Here is an 18,297-nt window from a genome sequence, read left to right as displayed (position 1 = left end):
AGCAGCGTGGGCAGCAGGGCCAGGGGGATTCTCTCCCCCTCCACTCCCCTCCGCTCAGACCCCACCTGGAATACTGTGTCCAGCTCTGCTGCTCGCAGCACAAGGAGGACATGGAACTGTTGGAGCAACTCCAGAGGAGGCCACGAGATTGATAATGGGACCGGGGCACCTGCCCTACAAAGACAGGCTGAGAAAGTTTGGGCTGTTCAGCCTGGAGAAGGGAAGGCTGCATGGAAATCTTACAACAAACCTTCAGTATCCGAAGGAGACCTAAAAGGAAGCGGACGAGGGACTCGGAACTGTGGTGCTGGGACAAGAAGTAACAGGTTCAAACTCACAGGGTGGAAGTTTAGGTTAGCTATTAGGAAGAAGCTCTCCACTGTGAGAGTGGTGGGACACTGGAGCAGGTTTCCCAGGGAGGTTGTGGATGCCCCATCCCTGGAAGTGTTCAAGGCCAGGCTGGATAAGGCCTTGGGCAGTCTGGTCTAGTGGGAGGTGTCCCTGCACAGGGAAGTGGAGTTGGCACTAGATGATCTTTAAGGTCCATTCCAACCCCTACGCAGTCTATGATTTTGTCTGAAACCTAATCCACAGGATGTGGGGTTTGTGTGTTTAGTTAGGCTTTGTTTGGTTCGGGGTTTCCCCCCCAACAGATGAGATTCTAAGATTACTTTTTAACTACATCCACTTGCAGGAAAGAAGATGAAAATAAAAGAGATAGTAAAAGAGGGCTTAATTAAAAATGGATTTTAAAAAGCCATAGCCATTCAATACTTCTAGTGTACTACTTCTCTTGTATGCCACTCTTAGTTGTAAGAAGGCCGAACATTTGTATCACAATTGCACAATTAAATTTTGCTTGGCACTGTAAACAGGATTTAGAAGGTTTTGATGCACGAAATGTGACAAGAAAGGATGCTCCTCAAACTTGTAAGGCAACTTGAATGGAAACTCTGACTTTTACTTTCAGCTGACAATAAGCCTAGGGAGGGTGGTGACTTGAGATCCTTAGGTAATAATAATAATAATAATAAGTAACTAATTTAATAAACACAAGTTGCAAGCCAGCCCAAGTCTAGTGCTCCACCAGCTCCTTACAAGCAACATCACACCATCTTTCCTAACAGAAGTTCAGGTTTGCCAGAAAGGAACAAGGAACAAATGCCAGTTCCCGGGATCTCTGTAGACAAGGAGAACAGAAAGTGAAAGAAGTGAAAGCAAAGCTCTGCCCACAGCCAAACCTCCAAGACACAGTGAGTCAGTGAAGCAGCACGGGGATGGATGTTTTAGACAAGGAAGGGGATAAAAATACAAGCAATGGGCTGGAGGGAAAGCTCCAACTTCTCCCCAGAAGATGAGAAAGGTCATCTAACAAGACTGAACTATCAACAGTTGCTGCCACTCGCTCAGCTACCACACTCACTCACGGAACTCAGGGCAGCAGAGTCCTACATGTGAGAGCTGCTTCTTCTGTAGATAAAAGTGATTTGGAAAGATGCTTTTGAGACCTATCAAACTGGTGTCCAGTTACAGAGTTACTTAGGAATATCCGATTTTTTTCCTCACTCTATTTGTCATGTTTAGAGGCAGAACTATGCTCTAATATTTAACAAATCTGTCTTCTCATATATTTCAGCCTTTTGTCGTTGTGATTCTAAAGGCTGGTGAGGGGAAGGGCAAATGCCTTTCATCACATCTGTTAGACTCAAGAATGCCTACGCACACCAAGCCATTCAGTATGAGACAGGATGTAAATGTGGTTCTGATAAGTGAATACACAGAAAATTAGAGCATTAAAGTCGTCTACTTGTCAGTGTTCTAAAATCCTACTCTTCCTGCAATCAGCCCCTGAAGCTGATCAAGTGATGATGACCCAAAGAGTTTTTTGCAAGTGCTGCTACACAAGAATCAATCCATTTCTAAAGAGGTTTCGTTCTCAATAAAGGAAACTACTCCGTACGCATACTGGCTAAGGCTCAAGGAGAAACCTTGCACCCACCCAAAGGCACCTGAAACACCTCAGCATTAAAAAAAATGCTCCATCAAGATAAGAACGACCGAATTACAGCTCACAGAGTTATTACAGATGTTCTAAATAGAATTCCTACAGATGCTCTAATTAGAGTTAATACAGATGTTCTAATTAGCCATATCTTCATTAACACTTTCAACCAGCACTTGTACCACGTGCACCAGCCCCAGCCACGAGTTTCTCCTCTCACTGCCCGTACCCTGAATCAGCCCAGGAAGCTGACTCAAGCTGAAAAAAAAAAAAAAAAAATCCAGGGGGAAAAAAAAAAAATCACTTTATCTTTAAACCAAGATTGGTTTTGCGATCCAGGTCACGGCCTGCCTGTCCCAACAGCTGGGCCAGCAACCCCGGGGAGAGCAGCCCGGCGCTCCCCGGCCTCGCGCGCGCCCTTTCCCGGTTCGCCACGCGCCTCCTCCCACCCGCGGCTCGGGCTCGGCGGGGCGGGCCGGGGACAGGCACCGGGCCGGGGACAGGCACCGGGCCGGGGACAGGCACCGGGCCGGGGACAGGCACCGGGCCGGGGACAGGCACCGGGCCGGGGACAGGCACCGGGCCGGGGACAGGCACCGGGCCGGGGACAGGCACCGGGCCGGGGACAGGCACCGGGCCGGGGCGGCCCCCCGGCCTCCCGGAGCCGCGGCCGCCGCGCCGCCCTGCCCTGCTCTGCCTGCCCTGCCCGCCCGGCCGCCCCTCCGGCACCCGGCACCGCCGCCGCCGGGGCCGCGCTCCCGCTGCCGCCGGCCCGTGGCACTTACCAGCCCCCTCCTCCTGTTCTGCTGCCCACGGGCGACGCTGGCAGCGGCGGCAGCGCCTCACGCACCTCGCCCCGCCGCGGCCCCGGCACTTCAATCTCCCGCGGCGGCCGCTCCGCCCGCGTCGCTCCCGGTGATGCGCCCGCTGCCAGCCCCGTCCCGTCCCGCCCTCCCGCCGCGCCGATCCCCCCCCGCCCGCTGTTGGTTTGTCCCGCCGGCCACACCTGCGGCTCGCACCATTCGCCGCGCGGGGGGGGCGCCGAGGGGGGGGAGAGACGGGCGGGGAGAGCGCCCGGGCGCCGGGGCAGCGAGCGGGATGTAGCCCTGGGATGCTGCGCTGGGATCCGGCCCCGGTCGGCTCGCAGAAGCCGGATGGCGCTGAGGCGAGCGGTAGCCGCCTCATGTCGTCCTCACCCGCAAGGCCCGCAGTGGTACAGCCGGGGAACCTCTCCTTCCCCTCACCCAGCAGGTCCCAGCGAGGGGCGGGAAGTGCCATGTGCCAGCGCTTCTCTCAGCTGTGCGGTGGCCGCAACGCCCCGCTCCGCCGGTGGGGTGCAACGCGAAACGTTTCTAAGCGTTTTCCTGACGGGTCATTTTTTTCCTAGCGAGGTAACAGCCCGGGGAACAGGTGTGGGATAGGACAGGGGACACCCCGCGTCACGCTGGCCGCAGGGATCACGCCACAGCCGCACAGGTTGGAAGGGACACCCCACAGCCACGCAAGCTGGAGGGGACATCCCACAGCCACACAGGTTTTAAGGGACACCCCACGGCCACACAGGTTGGGGGGATCACCCCACAGCCACACACATTGGGGGGGACACCCCACAGCCACACAGGTTTTAGGGGACATCCCACAGCAAGTTGTGCTGCCGGAAGGAGAAGCTGCTGGACTGTGCCCTCGGTATGTGCGTGCAGCCGCAGTAATTAAGTGTATTTCTGAAATATAACCATATACAAAGAGTGTACTCTCATATTCCATTGCTCTTCAAGCTCTAGCAGACATGAAGAAGTACGTGAAATGTTTGTAAAGCAGTAGTGGGAAGGTTGTGAGAGGAGTAAGCAAGTGTGTAGCAAATTCAAATTTGATTTTTTTTTTCCCCTGACTAAAAAGCTTGCTCAGGCTGGGAACTCAAAAGCAGCGTGGCCGGCAGGGCAAGGGAGGGAGTTCTGCCCTTCTGCTCTGCTCTGGTGAGAACCCACCTGCAGTGCTGCATCCACCTCTGGGGTCCCCAACGTTAAAAGGGTGTGGAGCTGTTGGAGGGGGTCCAGAGTAGGGCCATGGACACGCTCAGCGGCTTGGAGCACCTTTCCCATGAAGACAGGCTGAGAGGATTGGCTTTTTTCAGCCTGGAGAAGGTTCTGGGGAGACCTTACTGCAGCCATTCAGTACCTAAAAGGGGCTGTAAGAGAGCCACTGAGGGATTTTTTTTACAAGGGCCTGTAGTAGTAGAACAAGAGGACATGAATTTAAACTGAAAGAGGGTAGGTTTATATTAGACACTAGGAAGAAATTCTTTACTCCGAGGGTGATGAGGCACTGGCACAAGTTCCCCAGAGAAGTTGTGGATGCCCCATCCCTGGAATTGTTCAAGGTCATGTTTGATGGGACTCTGAGCAAGCTGATCTAGTGGAAGGTGACCCTGCCTGTGCCAGAGGTGTTGGAACTAGAACCCTTTCCAACCCAAACCATTCTCTGAGTCAGCTGTCCTGGCCATGCTCCCTCCCAACTTTTTGTGCACTTCCTCACTGGCAGAGCATGAGACACTGAAAAGTCCTTGACTAAGGGTAAGCAGTACTTAGCAACAACCAAAACATCACAGTACTTCTCTCATACTGTATCCAAAACAGAGCACTGTACCAACTACTTAAAAAGAAAAAAATGAACTCTCTCCCAGCCAAAACCAGGACCTCATGGCAGAGGTGTTGGAACTAGGTGGATTCTTCAAGGTCACTTTCAACCCAAACCATTCCACGATTCTGTGATTCTCTGATCAGCGCTCAAACACGTGATCAAGCCAAAGAGTTTAGGGGGCATAAATAAATAAATCCTTCAAGCTAGCTAGCATGAATATTAATAGTGGTGATAAAGCCTGATGCTTAAGGGAACACAGTTAAAAAAAAAATAAAGAGGGTGATCTGGTTAGAGAAAAATATTTTAAGTTGCCTGTTTGCTTAGCAGTCCATGATGAGATTTGTGTTCTGTCAAATCCCAGCCTGAAAGACAAAGAATGCTAAAGTTTGAGTTTTCCCAACCCCTTCTGAACTGAATCTCAACAGCCTTTAATTCCTCCATGATACCATTTTATTTATGGATGTCTGTGTGTGGACAGACCTGGGTTTAATTCTGCTGATGAGGACTAGGCCTGGATTTCATGTCCCTCATACAGAACAGAGGTGCAGTTATAGCAGGCTATAGTAATGGTTGCATTATTCCTGCATGCTATTTATAGCTGACTGCATCTTTGTGCTTTATGCATCAGCCAAAGATTGTGCACTCCCAGGGTCTGCATTCCTTCAGTACCGCTCAGGGAACTACAAAAACGCACTCTGCTTGACTTTGAAATAATTATTCCTCAAAAATTTAGTAATCATGTAATATTTTGCCTTCTGGAGAGCTTTGGTCAAGGCTAGAATTTTAAAAGATTTAATGCCACATTGGACTCAAAGTGTTCAACATCCAGGTGGGCAGCACCTGAAAAATGGTGGGCTGATGGCACAGGCAGCAGATTAATACCTCAGCACAACAGAGCAAGCAAAAGAAGGGCTGGTTTGAGTTTGTGGAATGAATTCCTGTGGGAGCAACTGATTAACACTGTCCCACATAGAATGAAAAAGACAGGATGAAAGGGTGACACGATGGTCACACTTAGTTTTATCAGAAGTATTTTTTATGCTGCTGTGGAAGGTGTATCTTCAGAACTTGGGCAGGAAATCCCATTGCAGCCTCTAATTTGGGGAAGAATATTTTCCGTGGTCGGATAGTTTTTTAAGACAAATGGTTCCCATTCGGTATAACACAAATGACAAAGCATGTTGTGGTAGAAGCTGTCGCTTCCACCTTTGAGGAACGCTTCATAAACTGTCTTGAAGGTGTTGGTCTGAAGATTTGTAAAGTCAAGAACTGCTGAGAGTTGAGGCAGGAAGGTATTTGCGGTAAATGGAGGCCTTTAAAAGCTTTCAGAACTCGTGAATGGTTGTACTCCAAGCACAGAAGGAAGATGGCAGAACCATATCCATTTAAAAGACCTAAGGGTTTAGCGGCATAAAGATAAAACATGAGTAATTGGCTGTGGATTGGGGGCTATCACTTCAGGTAGTGTGAACGGGTAGTTACATTGTACTAAAAAAAATACTCTTTTCACAGTTTCTTTATGCTGCCTGAGCTTTGTGTAGGGTTCGTGTGGCAAGGTTTTGGCAGAGGAGGCCCACAGGGGTGGCTCCTGCGAGAGGCTGCCAGGAGCTTCCCACACGTCCAAGGGAACCAGGGCCATAATCCTGTTTACAGAAGTAACTGTGTGACTGCAGCTAGAAAAAGCCAGGAGTCTGGCAGCAGTGTTTGCAGAAAAAATATTTCCTGGAGCTTGGAATGAGTAAACAGTAACACTGTGGAGGAGTGCTTTAAATCAGTCTAATGAAAACCAATGAAAATTGGTCTTAAGCCAGTGAACAGAAAAGTTTGATTTAAATGATTATTTATATTAAATTACAGTTGTATTGTGTCTTAAAGACTGATTTTTCACTGTTTGGTAACCATTAAAATGTGCTGATTATGGTCTTCATGCATAATTTACCATTTCTTTTTGCTAGCAAAGAGGATGTGGTACAGTTGCATACATCTGAGACATTTCAGACTTTAACATAACATCTTAATTTGTACGTACATTTCATTAGTTGAGAAGATGAGGACTGTTTAATTTCTTTCTTCCTTTTTTTTTTTCCCCCTAGGTGGTTATTACACTTTTACTTGTGGTTCATGCCAAACTCCTAGTGGATAAATACGGGAATTGAAAAAAAAAAAATAATGAGGAACAAAAACCCTCTTTATAGCTGCTTTTAGTTGAATAAGATTACTGTATATGTATTTGATCCTTTTTCTTAAGGAGATTTTCTAAATATGTTTTGCATTGAAGAAAGTTTTATTGAAACAATGGAAGTATGCTTGCAGGGAGAGAATGTGACTGGTTTGACCACTCAGTCTCATTCTAGTGTGTAGAACTAGTAGAGATCATCCTGTAATCTCCACCTCTTTTTTATTTGGAAATAAAAATGGATGGAAATGGAAATAATGAAATAAAAAATCAGCTGAGGTAACCCGTTTAAATGAGCTGGTAGAATAAGCAGAAATGAAGGAAATACTGCCACCTCGTTTGCAGAAAAAGACCCTTGTCAGAAACTGGTTCCACACTTCAGCAAACCAAGATTAATCCTTCAGCCGCTTGAACAAAAAGTCCATACTGCTTAATGATGCTACTTCTGTAGAATTAATATTATTATTTTGCTTTGCAAAGCAAACATGTTTGAAATTAGATTTTAATTTCATTGATTGATTTAACTGATTGATTTTATTTTTATTATTTTATTTTAGAGACCCAGGGAAGCTACCAGGGAAGAACCTTTTTTTTGCCTTACATTTAAATCAGGCACAAAATCGGAATCTTCCAGAAACCAGGTACTTTTCTTCGTGTGTAAAGAGGCTGTTTGTGATTGGAGGAGCCTGTCTTTTAACAAGGCAGGAAAAAATACCTTTCAGATATATAAATCTCTGATATTGCTGCAGAATATTTATTCTTTAAAGTGTGTTGGAAGGAGCAGCAATTCGTAGCACCATCAACTTTGTTTAAAGTAAGTGCAAGCACATGAAATTATAGTCATTAGTGAAGTCAGGACAGGTCGTGTTACTAATAGCGTTCTAGTGGTAAATAGAAAAAATAAAAAGAGATGGACTTTGTAGGAGCCAATCTTGCTGAGAAATAAGAGGTTTTTCTGTATTTTGGCATTCCAGCTCTAGCCTTCTGTTGCCTGTGCTGTTCTGAGCCCCAGAAGAAGCGCACATCCGTGGCGTTTGGGGGCAGTGGTTTTCCTCTGGCCGATGAGGTTGTAGTTCGGCTTTTGGTCGTTAGATGCCGGTAGCTCCCCGGGCATACTGAGCGCTGGGTTTTCTGACGTGTCCAAGTGCGAGGTGAGAGCACAGCCGGGACTTGGGACTGGTGTTTCCGTAGAGGAACACGGGCAGTGCGCTCCATGCATGCTGTCCGACTCCAACAAAAAACCTCCAAACACAATCTTCCTCCCCGCCCCCAAAAAACCCGACAAAACAAACCCAAACCACACCACAACAGAAGAAGAGATTTTTGACTGAAAATGAAGGCTGCAGCCCGGCTCCAGAACACAGGGCTAAATCACGTCCATTTCTCTGAGCTCAGTCTGTCCCCAGGCATTGTACTGCAACAACTCTGAGGTGTGAATAAAGCAGCAGGGGATTATCGGGTTGTTCTCCCGTTTATTCTGCCTCTGCCAGCTGAGTACAGGCACAGAAATGCACTGTTTCGTTGGCTTGATGCCACGAGAAGCTCTTTGTATGCATTAGTGGCTCCCTGCGCTGTGACAAGGTCAAGTCCTACTGTTGATTTGTGCGGGGACAGAATTGCAGTATCTGCTTGTGGTTAAGATTATGCAAAGGAGAGCCACTGATAGCACACTACTTTGCTGAAAATACCACCGTGTTCCTAGGTTTTCTCGGTGACTGCAAGTAATGCTCTTTGGAAGTATGGATTTCCCACATGCTGTGTTGCATTTCAGTGGGATGCAGGCCTTCTGCATGTTTTCATGCAACATTCACGTGCATTTTGTGTAAGAGTTAGTGTTAATTCAGCTGATTATGACACTTTGGAGTATTTGAACTGTGTATGCCTTGACTGCAGAATGCTTTCAGTGATAAGCCAAATTAACTGAATAATGCATTAACTGAAAGGGAAAACAAGTAAGTAAAGCTGCCATAGTTAACAATGTGCAATTCTTCTTCAACTGCAGACTTTTTTAAGCCTTTTTCATCTCAGTCTCAAAGCACAGACCTTCTTGAACAAGAGCTTCCCCTATCCATTTTGTAGATGAGGAAACTGGAACAACAAAATTTGATGATATGTACATGATCATGCAGGAAGTGTCTGATACATCTGGAAATGAAGCCTGGGTGGGTTCCTGATCTCTATTCTTTTGCCTTCACTGCCACATTAATTTTTCCATTTGCTCTACAGCTTTATATGGTAACAGTGGTGTTGCTGTTTTTCACAAGACAGTCTGAGCTGGTGTCCAGATTTGAACAATGGCCATGAGAACTGTTTTCTCTTTGATAAAGTTCCATAGAAATGCACAGTGCTTTCAGGCAAGCACATGTGTCAACAAAGAATGCAATGCCGTTCCTTGATTTAAAAGTTTCCTTTGTGATCACAGAGCTCAGACTTCACAGGATGCTACTCCATGGACTTTCCACTGTTTTTTCCGAAGTTAGTGAGGCTGCAGCTATATAAGTGAAGTCTGAAATTTGCCTTCTAGTTTCAAAGTAAGCATTTAATAATCAAGCAGACATCAAGAGTGTATTTTGTGCTGGCTTTTAACTCAAGGATATGCAGCACTGCAGTTGAGAAGGCTTTCACTGCAGCTCTGTCTCAGTTTGACTTGTAAGGTTGCTAAAGGAATATCTCGTTCTCGTGCCATATTTGTCTTGCTCTTTTTTTTGTTGTTTTTGTAATTTATTTGCTTTAGAGAACAGAACCAGATGTAAGCATCTGTTTCTCAATGAGGTGGGGTACTTTGGGGGGGATGTGGGGGTGTTTTCACCCCGTGTTACACATGGTTTCACTAAAGAACATAACAGTTAAGTGAGTAGCCCAAGGTGATTCAGTGAACTGATCAACCTCCCTGAAAATGTCAAACTCATCTGGCTCCTCGTCTTTTAAACTCGTCTAGCCACTAAATCATATTGGCTCCCAAATGAAACGAAACTTTGGGAACTGGAAGTCACTTTTCATACTGTCTAATTGCCATTCTTATGTGGGAAAATTAGGATAAAAGTCCTGCCTGGGAATGCTACCAAGATTGTTTTAATAATGCTAAACAAACTCTTTGCGTCAAATAATTTATTATCTGTTGACAGTAATTCACACAGAGTATACATAGGAAAAGCTGAGCACGTTTTGCTGGACCAAAGCAGGAGTGTGTGAGGTGATGCTGTATTGATCAGCCCAGCAGAAAACAGATGCTGTTCAAGAAAAGTTTCTGCCAGTATAAAAACAAAGGGGAAGAATTCTCTCAGAAAAGCATCTTTTTCTTGTATAGTGATTTAAAAAGACAAATATTTCCAGTTACTCAAAATTTTTCTTTCCAACTATTATTCAAAGGCTTTCTTCTCTCTATGCTTTTCCCTTTCTCATTCTTTCTGTTCCAGTTTGGAAAGTGTTATGATGACCAGGACAATTTGAGGCAGTAAGTGAGGAAGGGTTTGTGAGGAGAATCTATTATTAGGCAGATAGAGTGGTAGAAAATGACCATCCTTTAAGGCACAGGTGTGATCTGAGGAAAGATTTGTTTGTTCAGTACCTTATCTGTGTTTGTTACCATGTCACCTGGTGTAATAACAAAAAAAAAAAAAAAAAACTTGACTTTTATTTTTGTTTTGGCTGTCCAATTTATCTGTTTTTTCTCTCTGTCCATCCTCTATTTTCAACTCTGAAAACAAATGGAGACAAAATATGGAGAAAGTTGAATAGAAAGAGAATGCTAAAACTTTTTTCTTACTTATTCACGGGGTGGGGGGGGCGGGTGTGTGTTTGCATTTGGGAGAGGGAGATGACTTCTAAAAGCAAAACATTACTTAAAAGCAAGAGAGAAAATGCTACTGCACAAATAAATTTTGCATATAAATTTATGTAAGACAAAACCCATAAACTGAAAAAGTATACCTCAGTTTAAAGTTGAGCTTGCATCTTTGTGTCTTTTGAAAAAAAAACATTTTATTTTGCACACCAACTTTTAAAACAAATTATGTGTCTTTCACTCATGTGGCTTGCAATGTAGTATTAGCTACTGATGTAAAGGTATTTTGCCCGTATTTCTTCATATTTCTTTTCACTTTCTTAAAATATAACTTGTTTTATGTAAATGCTTCTCTAAATAAAAATCTTTCCTGATTTGCTAATAAAGGGAAGACAAAGATCTATCCTCCAAGATGGATTGACATAGCTGTTGCATAATCAGCTATTCCAGGATAACAATTCCCACTTGGATCGGCTTTTCCAGAACAAAAAATCAGTTTACTCCAAAATAATAAATCTTTTTCCAAAGTAGAATTACTCTTCACTGATTAGGTTCTTGTGTGCTGAAATAAAACACTTACCTGAGAAAAGGTGGTTCAACCAAATAACCCCCTTGTAACAAATATTTTAGTTAGTTTTTCTGGGGCAGCTCAGGCAAGATGTTGGCATCCCAAGGTTTTCAAACAAGGGGAAATTATGTAAGTTTTGACTGAAACAGGTCCCTGCCTAGCTCATTGTATCATTCCTAACTCACCAAGACATGCAGTATGGAATTTCAGAAGTACAATAACTGGGAGATATTTCTGTACAACAAAATGTTCTGTTTCAGGGGGAGACTGCTTGACTTCTTGTTCAGTAACGTTCACATTCCATTCTCTTCAACATTACCTTATTTACTCTAGCAACAAACTCAGCTGATGGGTTTGGCTGGTACTGTTCACTTCTGCTCTGAGTCTTGGCCACTGGAATCTTTAACATTTCCAAAGGGGTTTCCAGGGGTTACAGACTCAGAGCCCTTCCTGCTGACCAGCAGACCATCATCTCACCCAGATGTTAGTCCAGTGCTCAGGCAGCAGAGTGGTGACTGAAGGAGACAGATAGTGTCTTCTCCTGCTAGATTAATCACATAATTGTCTGTCAAATTACTCAACTTTCCTCCACTGGCACTGGAACTGAGACTGTCTCTATTCCTGCCAAAGAGTATTCCCCTATCTTTGGCTGTATTTTAAGCTTTTCCAACTTGTGCAGGCTATCTCTGCCTATTATTTTTCTGACATCATACATTTTGCTGTCAGTAATCCTGCAACACACAAATAATTTGTTTTTTATGTCTGTAATTTATGCTCCAGAGTTGAGTAAATTGCTGCAGTTCAGACCCAATCCAAACTCTAATTAAGTCATTGGAAACATTCCAGTTGACTTCACTGGGCTTTTACATCAGGCCCATAAGTAGTACTTGCCTGCTACTAAGTCAGAACTTATAAAAGACAAACAAAGCAGAACACTTTTTTTTTACCATTCCTAGCCAGAAAATACCAAGGTAAGAAAAAATAGTAAAAAATAATCAGACTGTGGTTTAAATTGCAACTCTTTCAGCTGCTAGTCTTAAAGAGTGCTTCATTCAATTAAAAAAAATAAAATAAAAAAGCTACTTAAGCATCACTACATTAAAGGATTTGGGAAGAAGTTTTATTTATTTCTATTTTGGTTTTTTCTTATACTTTATTTGCCTATTTAGTGGACTCTACATCATGCCAACATGAGTAAGTCTCTTGTGATTGCTAAATGTTACTTTTATTTTCAAAGTCTCATTTTATGTGTTAAGGAGAGCAAAGTGCTGCAGCTAACAGCAAACGTGTGACTCACTTGATGGACAACAAAATTAAAAAGATAAGAAATAACCCCAGTATTTCTTATTTCTTCTACAGAATCCGAGTAGCAGTGTGAGAAACGGGGACTCTTGCTCCTCCTAGTAATTGTGCCAACATTGTGCAAACTGTGAAACGTCTCTTGAAAAAACTGAACTTGAAATGTTGAGAAGAAAAAACCCACCACGCCGATTTTTTCCCCAGGGGTGCAGCAGATTCTGTAAGGTAAACAAGCTGTAGCACTGTGCTGTGGGTGCAGGTGGCTAATTAGTGCTCATCCCTATCTTTAATCCCAAGAGAAGGGAGAAAACCTTTCCAATCTCTCTATCAAAAATGGATGTAGTCAACCTTGAAAGGAGGCCGTGACAAGCTGACTGTAGAAGCTGTGTGAACAGTTAATTCAATTAGATCTTTAATGCAAATATCTTTGGAATACAGTTGCATTTGCATATCCCTCAGCTAGGACTTAAGTCAATATTTTAGTACATTTTTCAGCAGCCACTGAAATTAAATTAGTGAAGCATTTATGAAATGTAACTTCAGCATCTAGAAAACAACAGATTAAAATACCATTTATGAACTAAATGAAAAAGAAGATTAACTGAGTTTTAGGGTGCCAGGGAAGAATCTGAAGAACCTGCCAGAATCTGAAGAGCTGGATTCTCACAATTCTAAAGAGGTCATATAAGGTCAGATTCACAGATTTAATTAGGTATCTAATTTCCTTTGGCCTTCTTAGTGATGTTATAAGGATCTGGTTCCTAGCTTTGCAGCTCTTGATTCTGTGGATGTTTCTCTCAACAGTATGTCCTCAAAAATAGAAAAAAAAGGGGAGGGGAGGAGGATAGCTTTTAGTGTTGGATCAGCTCTCTGCCCTGGTTTATTATTCAGCTCCACAGACAATGGCAATAGAACAAACAGGGCGTGGGCACAGGCGTGGAAGTGATCAGGGATGAGGAAAGGGGCTGGAAGCACTTAGCTCTGCCCGTGTGAGAAGTGGCCTTGGAACCGGAGAGCCTCATCTCCTCAGGCCTCATCCACACCACAACGTTTTCCAAGCAAAGTTGCCACAAGTTTGTAAGCTGGCAAAACATAACCCTTGCTCTGGGTGCTCTTCCCATACCACAGCAGCCCTCAGCCACCAACCACGCTGCTCATGACACAGCAGCTGTGGCATCCAGGAGCTGCTGCTCCTGCTCACAGCAAACAATTTTTAAACAGTCATTCTTTATATGGGAGTGCATATCTAACAGGTTTTCTGAGAGGTGATGGCAAAGCCTTCTGGTTATATAGGCAACACCTACTGCTATTTTGTTCCATTTTTCTATGGAAGTGAGCCCTTTGCAGTCAGACTGTTTGTTACTGATTGTACACTGTAATAAACTTTAAATGCTTTCTATCAGGAAAATCTTCCATTTAAAGACAATTTATAAATCATAGTTACCAAGTATTAAATACCCAAGTTTTAAAAAAGAGAAAACATTTTCTATTCCATTCACATCAGGGAATGAGAGGAATGAGAAAAAAAAAAAAAAAAAAAAAAAAAAAAAAAAAAAAAAAAAAAAAAAAAAAAAAAAAAGGTGTTTTCTCTCTGTGAGCAGGTTTCCAGAATTTAATTTAATTGCATTTGGGAGACTCGTCTCTTGGTGTTGTAGCACTTACACTGTGTGGTGGTAACTGCATTGCTTGGTAACTGTTTGGGCAGGAAAAACAATCTAGTAGAGAAGCAGAAACACCTGCAGTAAACCAGCTTGATGCACACAACAGCAGGAAATCCTTGTGAGTGCAACAAGTGCACGAGGTAGATACCATGGCAAAGAAGCCAAAACCAGGGTAAATATTTTGTGCTGTTTTCCTTACACAAGATACTTGGACCAGTTGCACTCTCCTGTGTTTGGGCCAACAATATTTCTGTTCTGTGAACGCTGACAGTGGCAAGTGGTTATGCAAAGAGGTCCTCACCAGGGAAAGCAGCGGAACTGAATGAAAAATCTGTTCCTGTTTCTCACCTCAATGTTCAATCAAATACACTAAATGGAGAGAATGGGTTCCTCTTAAAAACTTTATTAGTTGTCTGAAGAATGTCTGCTGCACAAATAGGATGACTGTTTGCATTTTGAAACTGGTGGGGTTTTGCTACATCAGTTCAGTTCTAGAAATGCTCGCTAAGATTTGCACAGGAGCATTCTAAGTCCTCTCAATGTCCTTATTTAGTGGAAACTTGAAAAACCAGGCCATGACACACAAATGTGCATGTCAGTACTAATATAGGCTAGGCTAAGCTTTTCACAAACTTTTGATAGTAATTCTCATTCTGATGGCAGCTGCGGAGAACTTTGTGGAACAACAGTCCGTTTTAGAAAAATAAGACCAAAGTATGCATAATTTGAGAACTAGGAAGGCTTCTGCTCTTGGTTTACCTTATTACCCTTCTTTACGCAGTGGTATCAGTAAACACACTAGCATGATAAATTTCATCTCAGTCATAATGAATGTGGTTCTCTCCTCATCCTTGACTATAGCTATATAAACTGTTTTTATCAAAAGCACAGAAAAAGCTGAAAAATCTCTTCATATTTCTTCACTGACTCCATCCTCATCAAAATATGATATTGCTGTAATCTGAACATAATTTTCCTTGAGACTGTAATTTCTGGCACTTTTGAGTTTAAAATTAAGTCCTCATTTACACACTGATCAGATTGGCCCTTTATTTCAACTAAAAGCCCTGATTCTGTGATTATATAGATTTAAAAACCTTTTTCCTAAAAATTTTCTAAAAATACTTTACAAATTACAATAGCTACTGTTGATAGATATGGGATGCAACACTATGGAATAACTATTTTATATGAAGAAAAGAGAAATAATGAACAAGCAATCCAGCCCTGCAGCACTAGCCCTTCTTTACTATCCAATAAATCTTTCCATATACTTTCAAACATCACTTCTATCTAGACTCTGCAAAATTTGAAAATAATGTAACTTTAGACTGAGAAATGTAGTCCCTGTCAGCCGTACTGAGAATAATGTACAGGAAAAGGTGATGTAATGATCATATCACTTACATTATTCTCTCCCTAATGAATAATCTTCCACACTAAGGATGAGCTCACTTACTATTATTGGAGCACATCTGTAGGCCACAGCACACTGCTGAATGTAGCAGAGTTTGGATGCTGTATGATTTCCCTGTAGCTAACACTTTTCATTAGAATTGCAAAACCATTATATGGACTACAGATGGAGGAAATTTTTCTCATGAGGAATCCGACAGAATCAAAGAAACAAAGCTTTTCTTCGCAGCAGTTGTACTTGGGATTCACACACTTCCTAAGCACAGCTACGTCTTTCTTTGAAAACCAGTCCCAGACTATTATTAGTTTGAAACATCTAAAACATGTGATGAATGTTTTCTCTTCTTATTTCAGCCAGAGCTCACATGATTGGTATAGTAGTCTAAGTTTGATTTCAAACTAAGGATAGAAAATCTTCTGTTTCCATTCCTATTCCTATTTGTACCTTCAGTGCAGACAGTCTGTGTGCTCAGTTGTGCAACTGTGTAACTGACTTATGTAATGTGCTTTCTGTAAATGATGAATCATATTCTTATTTATACCTGGTAATTTAAGTACAGCTGGGAGTCAATTTGGAACTCAAGAAATAACATCATTAGAACCACTGAGTAATGTAATTCAGTATTACAAATGTCTTGAATACACAGGCCTTTATTAATATTAATGAAGCAGGAATGGACAAGGAAGAATCCAGTGTGTGTAGAAAGTCTAAAATAAATAGTGTGTCCCATAGAACAGGCACATTCCCTTATGCTGTTCTCCTCATGCACCTAATCCAGTCATTGTACTGGGCTGGGTGGAATACTGGGAACATTTTAGGCTCCGATTCAGGAATGGGTTAAGCATGTGCTTAAAATGACACGTGTTTCTATGTGTTTTGCTGAGTGCAGTACTAGGAGCAGAACATAACAGACCAGATTCCCTTTTTGTGGTGGCAGTGTGTGTGTCTGTGGGAGCAGTGTTTCTATGGATAACTATAAATTTCTCATTTAAGTAGAAATTAAGTTTTCTCATTTCAGTGTTTTGGCTCTGTACTCATAACATCAGTTAGAGAAGTCAATTTTCATAAAAATTTTTGAACTAAAAATATATCAAGGATTGCAAAGGAAACTTGAAAACCATTCCTCTTCCAAATATGGTCCTAACACTGGGATCTTCCCCCTTAGCCAAGCCACCTGTCATCACAAATCCCAAACTAGACTTATGTGTGTGTGCCCCCGTGTACACAGGCAACCCCTTGTGTAAGCAGTAGTTACACCTCAGATTCGACTCATTTAGCTCCAGGGGTAGTGATGGCCCCTCAGGCTCCCCCATCCTGTCACTGATGTCCCCATTCTCACAACAGCTCACCCGGCTCTCAGCCCACCTCGACTCCTCCGTGGCACTCAGGTTCCCGGTGTCCCCTTGCAGGACAGCCTGGGCTGTCCCTGTGTGTGCAGGTGAACTGGGGGAGTTGCTGGCCTGATCTGTGGGCCACATATGCGGCTCTGTGGAGAGTTCTTCCCAGGTGGCTCCTGCTGGAAGCTGCAGCAGCTTGTCATATCTGTGCTGAGGTCTGCACCAGCCTCAGGCCTTGCCCAGCTGGGCTGTGCTAACAGAAAATTCCCAGTTTGGATTCAGCCTAGGAGGTACCCTAGCTCCTGGAGGATTGCCTGCCATCTGTCCCTGTGGGTATCTCTGGGAATGAAGCACCAACCAGTGGCATTAGTGGAGGCTGGGCCACTGACTGTGAGAAAGACACTGAGGGGCTGGAGGGAGTCCAGAGAAGGGCAGGAGAGCTGGTGAAGGGTCTGGAGCACAGGTCTGATGAGGAGCAGCTGAGGGAGCTGAGGATGTTTAGCCTGGAGAAAAGGAGGCTCAGGGATGACTTTTTCATTACATCACAAGTGCCTGAGAGGAGTTTGGAGCCGGGTAGGAGTTGGCCTCTTCTCCCAAGTAACAAGCGACAAGACAGCCTTAGGTTGTGCCAGAGGAGGCTGAGATTGGACATTGGGAAAAATTTCTTCCCCAGAAGGGTAGTGGCAGTGGTTCCAGGCAGTGGAACAGGCTGCTGAGGGAAGTGTCCCTGGAAGTGTTCAAGAAACATATGGCTGTGCCACTTAGGGTCATGGTTTAGTGGTGGAGCTTGGCAGTGCTGGCTTAACAGTGGGACTCAATGATCTTAGAGGCCTTTTCCAGCATCATCCTATAATCCTATGTGTAGAAATTCTCATTTGCTTACTGTCTTGGTTTAGGAAGACAGGTATCTGCTAGGTAAAATTACAATCAGAGGCTCTTTGGCAAAGATTTGGGAAATAGGAATAGCAGTTCTTTACTAGTATGTAATACAAAGCAAACAAACACAAAAAAAAAAAAAACTTCCCCCCCACCAAACAACTACAGCATTAATGACAAACGACAACAGTACCAAGAACCTTGAGGGCTTTGTTTCACAAAACCCAGGGCAGTTTGGTTTCGGTGTCCCTGCAGGATCCTCAGAGCACCAAGCTGGAACAGTGGAAAAGTCCCGGGCTGGTAGCTGGGATGGCAGGGTGTCCCGGCAGGCAGGGGCAGGATGTCCCGGCAGCGCAGGGGGTGCAGGGTCACGCTGCAGCAAGAGGAGCAGCGCCGAAGAAGCTCGAAGGCGAGGCAGAAAGCGCCCAGCTTCTCCTCGGCGTGCTTTGCGGCGGCTGAGATCCTCGAGGAGCGGCCGACACGCGTCTCCCGAACGCCGGAAGCAGAAAAGCACGCAGCTGCCTCAAGCTGTGTCTTTTA

At 43.9% G+C, this 18,297-nt stretch overlaps 1 protein-coding gene and 1 long non-coding RNA gene across 8 annotated transcripts in view; one reads left to right on the top strand and one right to left on the bottom strand.

Moving 5' to 3' along the window:
* Positions 1 to 2,942, bottom strand: part of OTUD4 (OTU deubiquitinase 4) — a 28,684-nt gene extending 25,742 nt beyond the window's left edge. For all 7 annotated transcript variants that reach the window (XM_066186545.1, XM_066186548.1, XM_066186549.1 and 4 more), the window contains exon 1: positions 2,788 to 2,942. The gene's annotated coding sequence lies outside the window, so the exon portion shown is untranslated. The remainder of the gene's footprint in view (positions 1 to 2,787) is intronic.
* Positions 2,943 to 3,291: 349 nt separating this feature from the next.
* On the top strand, positions 3,292 to 12,666 carry LOC136290715 (uncharacterized). The gene is made up of 3 exons (XR_010721328.1): positions 3,292 to 3,393; positions 7,373 to 7,456; positions 12,527 to 12,666. It is a non-coding gene; the product is annotated as an uncharacterized lncRNA (long non-coding RNA).
* The last annotated feature ends 5,631 nt before the right edge of the window (positions 12,667 to 18,297 follow it).

Source organism: Chamaea fasciata, unplaced genomic scaffold (assembly GCF_029207755.1).
Source record: "Chamaea fasciata isolate MVZ Bird 193981 ecotype frontalis unplaced genomic scaffold, bChaFas1.0.hap1 SCAF_6, whole genome shotgun sequence".
NCBI classification, from domain to species: Eukaryota; Metazoa; Chordata; class Aves; order Passeriformes; family Sylviidae; genus Chamaea; species Chamaea fasciata.
Note: the sequence above shows the minus strand (reverse complement) of the source record. Positions and strands in the feature narration are given on the sequence as shown.